General features: G+C 41.2%; 1 pseudogene; it reads right to left on the bottom strand.

The window, feature by feature from the left end:
• LOC149127285 (AP-2 complex subunit mu pseudogene) overlaps positions 1-15,700 on the bottom strand; it is a 182,023-nt pseudogene extending 166,323 nt beyond the window's left edge.
• Positions 15,701-15,906: the final 206 nt, after the last annotated feature.

The following is a 15,906-nucleotide window of genomic DNA, read 5'->3' as shown; positions in this document are numbered from 1 at the left end:
TTCTAAGACCAGAGCTTGAGTGAATTTGACTGTAAGGTGAAACCCCAGAAGGTACTGGTGAAGAAGGATGGAAAGTGAATCAGACCAATCAATAAAAAGAATAAAAAGGGCACTGATAAGCCTCTTATCATTGAGAGTGACTGGTGTTCAACTCTACTGGGACCCTCTGAGCAACGTCAGAATTGTAGTGCCAAGAGATAAGAAACTTCAGTATTTATTCTCCAACACCTGACTTCATTACAGAAGGAATTCTCCTAAAGACAAATCAAGGGACCCCAGAAGCTGGAAAAAGCTCTTAGGCCAGGAAGCAGAGTGATAGACCTGGGGAAACGGGACAGGGAATCAAAAGCCTTGGCTCGAAGAATGTATTAAATTATTCTTGGAGATTCAGAACAAAGCTGAGAAGAAGTTGCCAGTATAGTAAGAGGAACACTAGACTACTGTGGTGGACAGAATTTAAGAAAACTAATTCTGGAGAATTATGGCACTGAGACCTGGTCACTGGAATTTACATCAAGAATTTGAGGACTGCTGCATTGGAGTGGGCTGGGATGGAAGCGCATTAGGAGTGGGTGTAACAAGAGACAAATCAGAAAGCAAACTCACTGGAGAAGGGTTGATGTATAAAAGTAGCACACAATGGGAAGGAAGCTGAAGGGAGTAAGGGATATTCTTAATGCAAAATCCATAGTAGGGTGGAAAGAAAGAGAAAGTTTTGATAGATAGATGTTGGCATAATTTCAGGGGCAAATATCTATGGGCTTGGTTGTGTCATAATGAGCTTTAGAGCCAATGGCTGTCAGTTTTGCAAGCATCTCACTAATCATCTTGTGTCCTCCTAACCTTGAACATTCCCTCCTCCTAAACCTAGACATTGAATAGGACCAAAATCATATTTAACACCACTATTAGAAGATCTCTTTTCCAAAAACTTGCTATTTTAACCTGTAGCAATTCAAGAATTTGGATAACAGTGATTGTGCTTATAATAGACTTTGCACAAATTTTTTTTGAAAATGCTAAAAGAATGCAGAGCATTTCAACATTTCATATAGACATAAAAATAAAGAGCGTGATGTGGGCACATGTTTATATATGTGTGCACATGTGAACGAATGAAATGAAAATAGCAAAAATTGTTACATAAATCCTGAAAGGTATTTGATATTAACCTTTTATTTTCTCCATCTTATGCATTGTCTCCATTTTATTCTTTATTCATGTCAGTTCATTAGTTTTACAAATTCACTCTCTCTGATGACTTTAAAGTTGTTTAATAACAATTGACATATCAGAAAGAAATTCTGCCCAGATAAGGCAGCATTGACACACAGATGCTTATGTTGCAGGAAAACTCAAAATAGTGACATCACAATCTAGCAAACTGTAACAAAAATCATTATGAGTTCCTGTAGGATATCAAAGGAGAAAAGTTATTCATAAGAAAACTAAAGCAAAGATATCTTATACAAAACTTGGATTCCATGTAGTTTTTCTTTAAAATAGCAGTTCTCTTTTATAATATATTTGAATGAGGAACTTTCAAAATAAAACTTAGAAACACCTAGATTTTTATGAAAAGCAATAGTTATGATTTAATTTCAAATGATATTCATAGTGGATTTTTGTATAAGTATAGTGATAATGTTTAACACCAACCATAATATTGCTCTGAAAAGATGATTCAGGTTCACCTTTGGAATACAAAGGGTGACAAAAAAGTTAATTTACTCCTTAGTTTGAAATATAATGGAACTAGATTTTATTGCAGAAAGATAAAACATGAAGCAGGCGCTGTGGCGCAGTGGGTTAATGCCCTGGCCTGAAGTGTCGGCATTCCCATATGGGTGCCGGTTCTAGTCCTGGCTGCTCCTCTTCCAATCCAGCTCTCTGCTATGGCCTGGGAAAGCAGTAGAAGATGGCCCAAGTCCTTGGGCCCCTGCACCTGTGTGGGAGACCCAGAAGAAGCTCCTGGCTCCTGGCTTCAGATCGGTGCAGCTCCGGCCATTGTGGCCATCTGGGGAGTGAACCATCGGACGGAAGACTTCTCTCTCTCTGCCTCTCCTCTCTCTGTGTAATTCTGACTTTCAAATAAATAAATAAATCTTAAAAAAAGAAATATAAAACAGCAAATTTCAAGTTTTGTCATATTACAAAAGAGTGCCTTCTGGCATATGTTTATATTAAAAATTAAAACATAAGCCATTATCCAAATGCCAGACATCAACACTCTATGTGCACATACACATGTGTCTCTGTAAAACTGCTTGCACTAATATATAATAAATAACAGCCATTTCTAGAAAATCCCTGTGAGTGTTATAAGAAATAATGTATTAATTTAAAATTCAATTCCATGTTCTACTTCCCTTTAAAAATATTTTGGGAACAGTGAAAGTAATTTATTCCCTTGGGGAGAAGAAAGTCATTCTTTTGTTGAAAATCTGTCTGACATTTACCATCTTGTCTAGCTGTAGCTGGCTCCAGGAACAAGTTGGCAGTGCACATGTATGAGATCAGCAGGTGCAAGTGCATAAGCAGACATTAAGGAAGTAGAGCTCCTTGCTTCACACTAATGTCAAAGGTGGCAGCCACTCTAACTCCAAGTGATTTATTCCCGAGTGAATAAGGGTGTGATTTTTACATTTTTGAGGAGAAGCACCTCTTCCCCTTTCTAGAGTTGGGTTCTCAAATGAAGTATCCTAATTTAAAATTTTTGGTTCAATATTTAAGACATTCTGTAGTCTACAAAAATCATGGGTGTAGAACAGGTTTCACTCACAGGCATTCAGTTTGCAAATGCTGATCCCTACAAGCAATACAAAAACAACACTACTTTGGGCCAGAGTTTATATTTTACATTGCTTATGAACTGCCATAGATTCTTTGGAAAGACAACATTCTTTGTCAACAGGGTTAGGAGAAAGGAGCTAGAGGCTAATATGGTACATGCCAATGCCTGGGGAAGGACATCAGGGAATCTTCTGGTGTTCTGGAATTGTTCCAGATCCCAGTGGTCTGGGCTATGACACAAGTACATCCATTTGTAAAAAGCCATTAAGAGGCAATCTTAAGATTTAGCTTCTCCACACAGTTGACTGTGCACATGTTATGGACTTCAAAACACATATAATCAACAAACTGTACTGACTTTAAATCATTAAAGTAATTAATTGGCAGCTCCAGTGTAGGAGTGGTTAGGACAATGGGATGCACAGCCAAAACAAAGCCAATATAAGTAACTTTTGTGTTATATTTAGTGGAAAGAAAAACTTCATACAATCGAAAAGTAAAAACTAATTCTAACTAGTTTTTCCCAGATATTCCTGGGCCTTTCATTGCTGGTCTGCTTCTCTGTGAATCAAAGTGGAGGCTTACCCAAGGCAGGTTTTATTCACTTTTTCTCATGAGTCACAGAGGACTACAGATATGATTGAGTTGCACCCAGGGTAAATTCCTTTAGTGCACATAAAGGAGACATATGACCCCACACACACTTGTCTTTAAGAACTGGAGAAGAGGAGCAAGCTCAAGGGAGTTGAACTTCCCAGGTCTGAGGATCTTTGGGAAGCACTGATGTTTCTGCCCTATCCAGCCATCCAGGATTCTGTATGATGCATCATGACACTTCGTCATCTTCTTTCAGAGTGCGGGTGAGGAGTGGATTCTGTAACCACATATTTGTCGTTTACCAAGGACAAGCAAGTGGCTCCAATTCTAGCACATTCTCAAATAGAGGTCTATGTTTGCAACTTCAATTTGATCAACAGTCAACAGTGTTGGTAGAGCATATGAAAGTGAGTGAGCTTTACTGCTTGATGTATTAGTTTTCTAGGGTTACAATAACAAAGTAGTCCAGAAGCCCAAAATCAGGATGTTGGCATGGCCATGTTCCTCTGAAGGTGGTAGGGAAAGATCTGTTCGTGATTTCTCTTAGCTACATCTGGTTCTCCTTTGCCAGCTTAATTCCAGTCTTATCTTTACCCAAGTTACGTCCTCTTATCTTAGTATACCACTCACACTAGATTAGGCCCTGCCCTATTATAGTATGACATCATCTTAACCCAACTAATTACATCTGCAATGAGCTTATTTCCAAATATCATATTCTAAGACACTGGGGATCAAGACATTAACATAAAGATTTTGTGGAGCCACACTCAATCCATAACACTTTCCCTCCAAGGCTTTATAATACTGTTATGAAGACATGCATATATATCACTGCTGTCTGTTAAAAGTTACTAGAATGAAATCATACTAGAGTTTCTTCCTATAGCAAGAATCTTTTTTGTGTTATCTACCTACCAAACTTTAGTTTCACTTTTTTGTCAGCATAATAGTAAATAAAACTGGTTTATAGACACTTCAGTATTGTCCAAATATTTCAACTATGACAAAAAGTTGAATACACTATTATAAAGAACTTTTATCTGATTTTTGTACAAGGCAAAAAATAAAAAGGCTTAATAATATATCCCATTCAAGTAAAGAAGAGGAAAATAAACATGATATTGATGAAAGCATTGCATTTCAATTTATCACAGTCAAAAACTCAAAACGTGTAGCTGTTTCACGTAAATGATGTTTACTTGATACAGTGGATTGGGACTTTGGTGATTATCTAACCAATTTAATCAGCTTGGCCTTCCATTCAGACAATACAAATAGCAAGTAAACAAGGCAATCATTTGAAAGAATTTTCCAGAACATTTACCAAAATATGGGTTTCAAAGAAAGGGACCTAGGAATTAAAGAGGTCAGTGAAATTGGCCCTAAGACTCTTTTTCTTGGATTTTTCAGGCTAGTAATGATTATCACAAAAATACAGGCATGAGGAAATGATTTAGAAAAAAATCTAACCTTTACAATTTTAAAATCCAGATGTGGTAGAGAGGTCTTACCATAGGGATGTCAAAGGCAGGTGCCCAGCCCTGGGTGTATTATTAACTTGCTCCTGTTATTGATGGAGTCTGCTAAGATGGGGTTCAGGTCATGCATCTTGTAAACATCATAGCTTTGTGTTTTTAGACCAAGGGTATTTCCTGAGGATATTGGCTGTAAATTTTCTTGTCATTTGTGCTCAAATGATAAAATGTCATACAAATGTTTGATGGGGAATGGGTGTTTAAGCTAGAAGTTAAGATCCCTGTATTCCACAACAGGGTACATAGGTTTGAATCCTAGCTCTGGATCTTCACTCCATGATCCTGCAAATGAAGATCCTGGGAGGCTGCAGTGATGCACAAGGCAGCAGTGTGGAAGGCCTGGATAGTAGTCCAGCCCAACCTCAGGTGTGGTGAGCATCTGTGGGAGTGGACCAGCTGATGAGTGCTCTGTCAAATAACTAAATTTTAAAAAACAAATGTTGGGAGGGGTGCTATCTCAGAGTTTGCATCCTACACAGAAGTATCAAAGGAAAGATCTTTTTCAAAAAAACATTCTTTGGCTGGCGCCGCGGCTCACTAGGCTAATCCTCCGCCTAGCGGCGCCGGCACACCAGGTTCTAGTCCCGGTCGGGGCGCCGGATTCTGTCCCGATTGCCCCTCTTCCAGGCCAGCTCTCTGCTGTGGCCAGGGAGTGCAGTGGAGGATGGCCCAGGTGCTTGGGCCCTGCACCCCATGGGAGACCAGGAAAAGCACCTGGCTCCTGGCTCCTGCCATCGGATCAGCACGGTGCGCCGGCCGCAGCGTGCCGGCTGCGGCGGCCATTGGAGGGTGAACCAACGGCAAAGGAAGACCTTTCTCTCTGTCTCTCTCTCTCTCTCACTGTCCACTCTGCCTGTCAAAAAATAAAAAAAAAAATTCTTTGTCAATATCAGTATTTCCCCTTAAATGTATACTTTAAAACACATGCCTGTCTGATGATGACAAGCACATGCTAAAAGCAATGGCTCCCCATTGCCCTTAAAGTCAAGTGCAAACTCTGAAATACGATCTGAAGATACTTCAGGATCTCACCCCTGTTCACTTGTCGATTCATACAGTATTCTATTTTCAATTCCTCAAATATTCGAAGTTCACTTTTGCCTCTGATTATTTGGGCTTACTGTTCTCTCCATTTCTGTATGTCCTCTTCTCCTTGTGGCTAATCTTTATTTAAATCCTCCCAGACTCAGTCTAGATGTCACTTGTTTTGGAAACTACCAGCGGCCCCAAGTCCATGGTGTGCACCCTTTCCTCTTGACACCCAGCACTTCCTCATTTTGTACCATTTACTACACTATTCCATAAATGCCTGCTTACTTCGGTGCATTCTTTCATGTATTCTAATTTTTCTTGAGGGAAGACACTGATTCTTTCTTGCTCAATAGCACATTCTTTTTTTTTTTTTTTTTTTTTTTTTTTTTTTTTTTTTTTTTTACAGGCAGAGTGGACAGTGAGAAAGAGAGACAGAGAGAAAGGTCTTCCTTTGCTGTTGGTTCACCCTCCAATGGCCGCCGCGGACGGTGCACCGCGCTGATCCGAAGGCAGGAGCCAGGTACTTCTGGTCTCCTGTGGGGTGTAGGGCCCAAGGACTTGGGCCATCCTCCACTGCACTCCCTGGCCACAGCAGAGAGCTGGCCTGGAAGAGGGGCAACCGGGACAGAATGCGGCGCCCCGACCGGGACTAGAACCCGGTGTGCTGGCACCGCAAGGCGGAGGATTAGCCTAGTGAGCCGCAGCGCCAGCCTTCAATAGCACATTAATGTCTGGTGCACTACATGGGTGCAAGATAGTGCTTTGAACAAGCAAATAAATGAACAGAAAAAAATACTAAATATATTATCTGTGGTAGCTCTGGGAGATAAATAATTACCAATATTTTATGTAACACTTCAAATACTCTCTTCTGTTCAGAACCAAGTATAATAACTAAGCTATCTAGTAGAGGTCAGAATAGGTATTATCTTTGGGGTAATGAAATTTCCAGGGAAATAGACAAATCTCTCTGTCTTGATCTGGCCATCAGTTTCATGAGTTTTTCATACATAAAAATTTATTGAGCTATACATTTACAATCTGTACCCTTCATTGCACTAGTTAATATAAAAGAAAGAAAGAACAAAAACAATTTCAACTGCTTTCATCTCACTCTAATGCCAGGGATGTATTTTATCATTCAAGAAAGTATTTTATTCACTCATGAAAGTCTGGGTTCTGGTTTTTTAAAATGTTGTCTTTCTGTTCAAATTGTGCATCATTTAATAAAACTGCCCCAGTCTCCTAGCACAGGTAGAGATGGCCCATGTAAGTTCTTCCTTCTACTCTTGCAACCTGGAGCAGAGCTGCGTCAGTAATGGGGATGGGGCTAGTTTTGTCTGGGCATCCTATGGGAAGCAGCTCTTTCCAGGCCTTCAATTACTTGAAATTCCCTCTACTTTGGACCTATAAGCACCAACCAGACTATACCTTCAATATCTGCTTTTAAATAAGTCTTAACAAATCCAAGAATCACGTTGATCATTAATTACCCCAATCTGCTGCCACCCTCAATACTGATGGAAGAGCTTCTCCTACCAATGATGGAATTCCTCTGTCCTCAGACTGAGCGCTTCAAGGGGAATTCCCATGGATTAAGCAGAATTCTTATGCAGTGAAGCCATCTTTTCAGCATGTTGGCATTTATAATTACTTTATGAACTCCATGCTTATAGGGAAAATGTTAACTTTGACTTGTAAAACGAATTTGTGTGTTTGTTTACAGAATTCTTCTTCATGATATATCATCTAGGATTGCTTTTATTCTCACTTTCTTATTTTAATTTTGAGAGAGAGAGAGAGAGAGAGGTTGATTTGACAGAGACAGAGACAGAGGCAGATAAAGAGAGATCTTCTATCTACTGCTTCACTCCCCCAATGCATTCAACAGCCAGGGTTGAGCCAGGCAGAAGCCAGGAACTCAGAACTCAATCCAGGACTCCAAGTGGGTGTCAGGGCCTTAACTATTTGAGGCATCATCACAGCCTCCCAAGGCTTGAATTAGCAGAAAGGTAGAATAGGAAGCAGAGTTGGTTCTTGAACACAGGCACTCCAATATGAGCATCTCAAATAGCACCGTAACCATGCTCCAAAAATCCATCCTGCTTATAGAATTCTTGAGAACCCGTCATTTATAGTTGCAATTCCCCCTCATACAATGATTAATTTTTTAAAATATATACTGTACATTCTGCTAGCCTGTTTGAGATCACTTGTAATATTTCTGAATTAACTTTATTCTAACCTGTCTTTGCCATCAAATCTATTTCTATTTGCTATATCTCAGCCTTGGAGTACCTAAAATACTGTTTTTGCAAACATGTAGAGGGTGAAGCTGGCTATTCAAATTGACTGCAAATTGTCTTTGCATATTGAGCTACATCATCATTCTGGCTTTGTTGCACCCTGCAGTTATTCAATATGGAATAATGGTCAAAATCAATCGTACATTCATAGTTATCTTTGACTGAGGAATATTTATTATTGTTATTAGATGATTCACAAGTGAGTGGTCCGGTATTTATGGAGGCAGGGACATGCTTCTGTCTACATTTTATCATTTAGAGGGCACATAACATTTCAGACTTGCTTTTCAGCTTCATAAATATACATATAGATGCATAGAGTTAACACGGCTCATTCATCCTAAGTTTCTTCTGGTTCAGGCAACCATAGAACTAAATCCCATATAACCTGTATAAGTCTGTACATTTAAATCAACTGTAATGGAGAAAAAAACAGAAATGCTTGATAATTCAGAACAGGAGAAAACTTGAATTTAACAGTACATTCAAGAAAGTTATACATACTCTGAATGATGAGCTACAGATTTTTCAGCTTTACATGTGTTAAATATGTGAAATGCTTTTTGGAAGTTTCTCGTCTAATCTGAAGTCACATTAGTGAAGATTCTTACTTCCAACCTTGGAAAACCAAATCATAACAGAATACTGCACATTATTTTTGTACTATTTATTTTTATTTATTTTCATCCTCTTGAAAGGCAGAATAGCAGTGGTGGGTGGAAGGAGAGAGAGAGAGAGTATCTTTTTTTTTTTTTTTAATTTGACAGGTAGAGTTATAGACAGTGAGAGAGAGAGACAGAGACAAAGGTCTTAATTCTGTTGGTTCACTCCCCAAATGGCCGCCACGGCTGGCGCTGTGCTGATCCGAAGCCAGGAGCCAGGTGCTACTTCCTGGTCTCCCATGCAGGTGCAGGAGCCCAAGCACTTGGGCCATTCTCCACTGCCTTCCCGGGCAGAGAAGCTGGATTGGAAGAGGAGCAACCGGGACTAGAACCCGGCGCCGGAGGCGGAGGATTAACCAAGTGAGACACGGCACAGGCCCCAAGAGAGAGAATCTTCCATGCACAGATTCACTCTCTAGATGGCCAAAGAAGCCAGGGCTGGACCAGGCAGAAACCAGCAGCCCAGAATTCCATGCAGATCTCCCGCATGGGGCACAGGGACTCGAATACTAGAGCCATTATTTGTTGCTTCTCATGTGCGCTAACAGGAAGCTGTTATAAACAGAGGTGCTTAGGACTAAAACCAGCACTGTGATATGCAATATGGGTGGCCCAAATGGCAGCTTAACTCTCTGTGCCACGATGCCTACCCCTGAACATTGTGTATTTTTATAAATACACACTCACAGAATACAGAGTCAGTACTGGACAATACAGATGTGTAAGGTGTGAACAAAACTTCTACAAAGCTCAATAGCTTAAAACAACACTATTTATGTTGCTCATGCATCTGCAATTTGGGCAGAGCTTAGCACAAAGAAGGATAAATGGATGCTTGTGGAAACAGAAAAGATGTATTATTTATATAAAATACCATGGTTGCATAGCACTTTTGCAATAGTAACTGCTTCTCCTTTTTCCACCTCTGACTCCTCTTCCCCACCCAAGCATGTAGTCCAGTTCCATGCAGATAATGCCAGGGGAAGAGCAAGTGCATGACCCAGCAGGAAACAGAGATATCCTGGGGGTCTCCTGGCTGTTGAATTTCTGACTGCTTGAACCCTTTAAGAAGCAGTGCCAGATGTTTAGACTGCAAACCTCACCAAGACAGGGATTCCTTCCAGGAGAAAACAACAAGGTTAACAGAAGGAGAATCCCTCCCCCAGGTACCAGTCTGATCCCATGAGGGAAAGTTAATCTCACTGCTATTCCAGTAGAGGGGGTTTAAGTTTGGAAATGGCCATTCCAGAATGAGAGGGCTAAAACAGCAGAAGAGTGTTATGAGGGAACTGGAGGTAGTAACAGGACGTCCCCAGGAAATCTCCTCACGGAGAGGAAAACAGAGGGAGAAGCCAGAGTTAGCAGAAGCTAGAAGCTCCAGGGCCAGGCCTCAGGGTAGAGGTGCTCAGATTCCACGTGTAACCCAGCTATTGCTACCTCTTTTAAGGGAATTAGATGTGGCAGATTTTGAGAGGGTTGAAAATTGCTGGGCAGAAGCTGGATGCCAACAAGTCCTGGTAGAACACATGGCCTCTGCTGGATAACACGGGTGGAGCTGGCAATGAGCAGCAAAGAAGCCATTCTCCCCCCTGCTTTGCATCCTCTTCTTCCAGTAAGGACAAGCCAGAATTTCAGTCCTGAAATTGAGCTGCTAAACAGTGCCTTGGATACCAATACTAGATACCATGAGGCAACATTCTAGCTTCCCTCCCTTAGCTTAAAGTGTCCTTGCCCTGCCTTTTTAGTAGCTAGTCAACCAGTTACAAAAATTAACTCACTGGGGGCTGGTGTTACGGTATAGTGGGTGAAGCTGCCACTTGCAATGCCAGCATCCTGGTTCGATTTCTGGCTGCCTGGGAAAGTAGCAGAAGATGGCCCAAGAATTTGGGCATCTGTGCCCACATGGGAAACCCAAATGAAGCTTCTGGCTCCTGGCTTCTGGTTCCTGGCTTTGGCCTGACCTAGCCCTGGCCATTACAGCCAATTGGGGAGTGAACAAGTGGATGGCAGATCTCTCTGTCTCTCCTTTCTCTCTGTAACTCTGCCTTTCAAATAAATGAATACATCTTAAAAAGAAAGAAAATTAAGTCGGTGAATCGAGGGAGTGGTATAGTCAGTCCTACGTGGTTCTGAACGCCACACTGTGAGACCATTTGTTTCTCCAATAGACAGCATCTTGATGTTCAGTCTTGTCTCAAGTTTTTTTTTTTTTTTTTCTAGGAGCCCCATTTCCTGAGCAGAATATAATTGCCGCTTGGATGTAGCCTTCAGACTGACAGAAGCCCACTTTTCTATCATAAAAATTCCCTGAGGAGCACAGAATTACCAACCAATCAAAAGAAGGCCATGAGTGCCACCAACCAATCAGAATCTGGGATGCATGCTGAATACTCACCTCTCAGGCTCAACTTGAATCCAAAAGAATCATTATTCCTAACCCCTAAGGGCATTCAAGTATTAGCTGCCTGGCTCCTTGCTTTGTGCCTTGCAATAACAGCCTCCTTTTTAATACCACCCTGGTGCCAATGATTGGTTGTCTGTGCATCGGGCAAGTAGACCCAGGTTTGAAGGTTCAATAGCAACTCTTCCTACCAGTTTTGGGGGTGTTCTCTATGAGTCCCAATATCACAGAGCAGAGTGTAGAAGGGTGGATTTGGGGCTGAGAGGTAGTAGGTGGATAACTTACATGTTCATTTACCTGGCAAGAAGGTAGCCCTGGAGTTAGGACAGAATAAACTTGGAAGAAACTTCCAAGAGGTAGAATTTAGTAGGTCCAAGAATTTTGTCTCCTAGGCAGAGGCATAGAAACTGAAAAGAAAAAAAAATGCAAACTGGGACAAAAAGCTTCTCAGTGTAGACAATTGCAAGCAATTGTACAAGGTCAGAGTGTAACCTTTCTGGGCCTATGACTACCATGATCCCAGCCCTTGTCAACTTAGACACCCAGAGGGAAGTTGTCTCAAATTGACCAAGATTAAATTTGAGTTCCCCAGCAGAGTGTTGAGACATTTAAGACAAATTCCCCTGAGAGCTGGCATGGTCAGACTAAGAGGCACTTTGAGTTTTGGACTCTTCAGCCTCTGGCTCTAAGTCTGAAGGAAGCCCAAGAACCCAAAGTCAAGCTTCTGCAAAGCTAAATAATTTGTCTTTATCTCTCTCTTTCTCTTAATAAGAAAGATCTTCTATGTTGTGGTGTAAAGGGCTACACTGGATATAAAATACCTAACCTTTCTTTTCTGTTTCTTTCCTTTAATCATCTTTTTCTTGCAGGCCCTGTCCTCTGTGAAAGTGAGTAATGTCAAGATGGAATCAGATCAAACCAAAGGGAAGCTGGGAGGTCAGGTGGGAGGGGATCTCATGCTTGTATGACTGAGATAAGAACTATCACAAAGAGTCTTTGCAGGTCTTTATGCACCCAGGTCTGAGGATAAAACTATTACAAGAGCCCTGGTAGCACAAAAACTTCCCCTCCTTCTTGATTCCAGCACAAACAAGGACTTTGGAATGTAAAACTTGCATCTTTCTTTATGCTTTATGCCTTGAAATCTATTTTAAATACCTTTTGTTTTTAGTCCAAGAGATAATCCAGAGATAGCAAGATGCTTGGAATTCCAGGTGGAAGAAGTCACATTTAAAGATGCATTCTATCAGCATCTGTAAACAGGCCAACACCTGAAAGCTTAGAAGGCCATCAAAGCCACGGGTGAGAAAGAATCATCACAAATCTGCGATCATGAGCACAACTAGACACCAGTATTGTCCATTCCATGGGATGTTTCTCATTCTCCAGTGGAATGAAAGCTGGACTGGATGCCCCTACTTGCTCTGAAGTTAGGCTTGGTCATGTTTCCTGTGTTGGCCAATGGGGTGTGAGTGGAGCTGTCTGTGTCTGTCTCACTGTTGGCTTATGGGAAGGTCATGACCCACTGTACAATTCCCCAGTTCTCTCCTCCTGACCTGAAACTGACATCAGCCTGTGTTCTTAAAGCTTGATGAACAAGGTAGCTCCACTGACCCTTGATGGACATACAATAGGAGCAAAAGGTAATTTTGTGGTTTTTCAAATAAATAATTAATTACCTTTATTATGTAATGTACTTGATTAATTAATTTATTGGTTCACTTCCCAAATGCCCAAGAGTGGGAACAAATTTCAGTCTCCCCTATGATGACAGTGACCCAAGTACTTGAGTCATCACCTGCTGCCTGCTAGACTGCGCATTTTCAGGAAGTTGGATGAGAAGTGGAGCCAGGATTCAAACCCAAGCACTCTGATATGGGACACTCACCTCAATCTTTGTGCTTTAAGTTACTAAGATTTCAAGGCTGGCTGTTATTGTGACATAGCCTAGCCCACCCAAATGTTACAATATGATCCTCATCAAAGCATTTTACAATCAGTGTTTAAGTGTTCTCTACTGAGTGAGAAAGAATTGATAGACAGTATCATTTCAGTGATTCAAGACAGGGATTTAGCTATTTTGATAACTTCTCCTACAAAAATTCATAATATTGTATTATGCTTCCTTTTAGTAGGAATACTTAAGCTGTGCTGAGCTTTTTAAAAAACACTTTCACATTTTGTATTCTTACATTTTTCCCTTACTCTCATAGTTAGTTCTTAAAATCTTTTTGATGAATGCTTAATGTTCATTCCCATGAATATAAATGATATATTTTTCATTTTCAACCATTACACTGTAAAATTTAGGTGTCTGTGTCCATGTAATAAATCTAAGCAAATTTTTCATTTTGATGGTTAGATGCTTTATCTGGCAACCAGACAATATGTAGAAAATTATACTCTTCTTCCCTTTAATAAATTCCACAATGAACAGAAGTAGTAACAGGAAATTAGTGTCTGAGAAACCAGCTATTGCATAGCTATGAAAAGAAAGCCCTCTAAGGATAGGACTATTGTGGCTATGAACTAATGACAAAATATTCATTCAGCTATTTTCTTTAAGTGAATCTTTCCTCAAAATCTTGTTAACACATTATCTCAAGATGCTAATGACCAGTTTATTCAAACCTGATATGTAGACTTTTTTTTTCTAAATCATTTCATGTTTCCAGGTGCTCCCACTCTCAGGGTGAATTAGAGAATTGTTCTTACTGGGTGTGGATCTTACTGAGAGAACTGGCAAAGCAGGCGCCCTTGAAGCTGCTGTTTTTTCATCAGCTGGGAGCAGTAACCTAATCCCTCCACCCTGACCAGTTTGACCCATGTGAACACAGTCTTTCTCTAGCACAGGATAAGATCGGATAAGATGAAGGGGAGAGATGGTCTGCATGCCCCCAGCTGAGAAAAGCGGAAGGAGGAGAAGATAAGAGGTTTGGTTTCAAATATCCTTAATGGGAATTCACTGCAGTCATTTTTCATCTGGGCTGGGTGTTGTCAGAGCTTTGATTACTGTCTCCTATTCCCAGGAAGCCTTTTGTTTGGTCATCCTAGTGTTTAGACTTTGGCCAGGCCATTTTTTTGTATTCTCCAGGTATCTCTGGGTCTGTCTCAATACAGCCCTGGGGGTGACTCATGGATTTAAAACCCATAGGCACTGTCTGATTTTTTGCCATCTAACTTTTCCTTGTATGTTCACATCCTAAGAAGCAAGGGTAAAGTTTTTCTTTTCCGCTTTCCTAGCTGTTGTCCTGCTGGCTTAGAAAGTGTAAAATACATTTAAGCCATGGCACTAGGTCTTTTCATCAGGATTTTATTGGTTTGCTTGTTTTTCCTTCATTATTTGGTTATGCATACTGAAAGTCAATCAACATGTTACAGAGAGAGAAAGAGATCAGAAGGAAGGACACTGTTAGTGGTTTCTGATTTATGAGTCTGAAGAGACCATCGCATTGAGCCTCGGAATGATTTTAATTAGCTGCATGACTGAAATGCCTTGTCAGTGTGGCACATTAGAGACGTAGCCCCTGATGAGTGAGCAGGGCAGAAAGGAGAGAGGCTGAAGATGCAGGGAGGGGCCAGCTGCACACACAAGCCACACTGCTCATTTCTGCCTGCACCTCCACACTGCCAACCAACCCAAAGTAATTCACTGACGCACATTTTCCAATCCCTGGTTTCTAAAACCTGCAGAGAATACAGATGCTCCTTGACCCACCATGGGATTATATCCTGATAAACCCACTGCAAGCTGAAAATAATGAAAGTAGAAAATGCATTCGTTACACCTAGCCTACTGAACACCACAGCTCAGCAACAGAGCACAGTGGAGAGCTGGGGTTTTTCCTTGTGAGCGTGATCTCAAGGCCGAGTGGGAGCTGGGCTTGCTGTGCTGTGAGGAAGGATCACACCACACACCACTAACCCAGGAAAAGACCTAAAGTCCAAATTCAAAGTCCCAGATGTGCAGCATTTCACAACACTGTGTAGGTGAAAAATTGTGAGTCGCACCTTGTTAATCAGGAGTCATCTGTGTGAATGTTGTCCCACCCAATTTTCGCCCGTTAATAACCCAGCTCCTAAAAGGGAGAATAATGAAAAAAGAACCAGCTTTACAACCAACAAGGAAGAAGATTCCTTTAGGAGTTTAAAGTCATATGCTACTGGGCCTGTCACAGCAGAGCCTCAGACCAATGCACAGCATGCATTCCATTTACAGTGGCTGGGCACAGCGGCCTGTGCAATGGGCTGGACAGCAGCACCGTGAGAAGTGTCTGGAACCGTTAAAGGATGCGCAGAAACAAAATCTACACAGGGGCCAAGAGTTGACTCCATTTTCAGTCCCTGCATGTCTTCAATGACAGCAAACATCCCTATTGGAGCCTCCAATGTAACCTTGTACTATCGCCAAAAAGGCTAAGCTGTTATCAGGAAGACTACTGCAAACATTACCTAGAAGGAGCTTAGTCCAGTTCCAAATCAAGAGTTTGCTCCCTAGAAGTGCCTGGTTCCGAGGAGGGAGATATTTCAGGAATGGCCTCGAAGTGACATATGCCCTGGGAAGCAAATCAGAAGAC

This window comes from Oryctolagus cuniculus, chromosome 3, assembly GCF_051225735.1.
Source record: "Oryctolagus cuniculus isolate XC-2025 breed Fujian yellow rabbit chromosome 3, ASM5122573v1, whole genome shotgun sequence".
NCBI lineage: Eukaryota > Metazoa > Chordata > Mammalia > Lagomorpha > Leporidae > Oryctolagus > Oryctolagus cuniculus.
This window is presented reverse-complemented; position numbering and strand designations above follow the sequence as displayed.